The 1,691-nt window shown below is 43.0% G+C and overlaps 1 non-coding gene across 1 annotated transcript; it reads left to right on the top strand.

Annotated features, from left to right (window-relative positions):
* Positions 1-734: 734 nt before the first annotated feature.
* On the top strand, positions 735-841 carry LOC148561708 (small nucleolar RNA R71). Its single transcript, XR_015887149.1, has one exon. It is a non-coding gene; the product is annotated as a small nucleolar RNA R71 (small nucleolar RNA).
* Positions 842-1,691: the final 850 nt, after the last annotated feature.

The raw sequence follows: 1,691 nt of genomic DNA, 5'->3' as shown, positions 1-1,691 counted from the left end.
CTAACCTCTTGTTTGTGTCTCCTTGGTTCTTGAAACTGGCTCGCACTTCTTCCTTGAAGACCTTGTTGTCTTGAATCTCCTTGCTTAGGCCTTCAAGTAGATTCTCAATCCTTGAGATTCTTTCATCAAATGATGACAGGTCAGGCTGAGTAGGGTTATTCTAGCCTTGATATGAATGTGGGGAGGTGTTGTTATGGGGGTGTTGATATGGTCTAGATGTGAAGTATTGGGTGGCTGCATTGTTTGGATTTGGGCGTCTTTGATCAAGGCTTTGGTCTTGTTGATTTCCCCACCCAAAGTTTGGGTGATTCCTCAATCTAGGGTTGTAGGTCTTGGAGTATGGATCATGATTTTGCCTAGGTGAATTCCCAATGTAGTTGGCTTGCTCCTGACTACCCTCTGCTTCTTCATTCACTCCTTCTTGGGTTGTTGATGAAGTGGAGACCGCTGCTACTTGGTTCCTCTCCATCTTCTTGGTGAGGTCAGCCAGCTGCTGGGTAATGAGCTTGTTTTGGGCCAGCAGAGCATCTACATTGTTTAGCTCTATTACTCCTCTTGTGTTCCCTCTTTCGGAAGCATAGAAGTAGTCGTTCTCTGCTACTGTTTCAATGACATTTATGGCTTCCTCAATAGTCTTCTTCTTGTTCAAAGATCCTCCGGATGAATGGTCTACGGCCTTCTTTGACTCATAAGAGAGCCCTTCATAGAAAATGTACAGCTGCACCCATTCGTTGAACATATCTGGTGGGCACCTCCTTGTTAAGTCTTTAAATCTCTCCCATGCTTCATATAGAGTCTCACCATCTTGTTGCCTGAAAGTTTGGACCTCAGCTCTCAACCTATTGATTCGTTGAGGAGGGTAAAATCTTGCTAAGAATTTGTTCACCACGTCTTCCCAAGTTGTCAAGCTCTCCCTTGGGAAAGACTCCAGCCACTTAGCTGCCTTATCCCTGAGTGAGAATGGAAATAAGAGCAGTCTATAGGCGTCAGGATGAACACCATTAGACTTCACTGTGTCACATATTCTCAGGAAGGTGGTTAGATGTTGATTGGGGTCCTCTTGGACGCTCCCTCCGAACGAACAGTTGTTCTGAACAAGGGTGATGAGCTGTGGCTTCAGTTCAAAATTTTTGGCATGGATGGTTGGCTTTTGAATGCTACTTCCACAGTTCTCTGGGTTTGGATTGATGTAAGAGCCTAAAACTCTTCTATCCTCCCCAGCATGATTTGCTCCACCTCCTCTGCCATGGTTGTGAGCCTCTTCTTCATGATGGTTTTCCATATTTTCTTCCATGTTTGGTTCAAAGTATTCCTCGAAGTGTTCCTCCTCTTCTTCACCACCAACTACACGTTTTTCTCTTGCCTCCCTCCTTAGTCTAAGGAAGGTTCTCTCAGGTTCAGAATCAAAGGAAGTTGAAGCCCCGCTTCTTCTCCCTGTCATACAACCAACAAGTACAAGCAAAGAGAATAGGTGCAGAAAGTATATCTGTCAGAATTACTGTTAGTGTGAGTGATGCAATATATCAAACAGTTAGTGGGTTAGTGAGATGAATAGTAAATAACAAAGAAAAAGTAAGGGGGAAGGGAAGAAGTTATCTAAAACAGAAAGTAAATGACTCAAATAGAAATTTAAATCAAACAAAAATAAAATGCTTAATCTAGTTATCCTCCAATCTAATCATTGTTTATGC

Source organism: Arachis ipaensis, chromosome B6 (assembly GCF_059453495.1).
Source record: "Arachis ipaensis isolate K30076 ecotype BB chromosome B6, ASM5945349v1, whole genome shotgun sequence".
NCBI lineage: Eukaryota > Viridiplantae > Streptophyta > Magnoliopsida > Fabales > Fabaceae > Arachis > Arachis ipaensis.
This window is presented reverse-complemented; position numbering and strand designations above follow the sequence as displayed.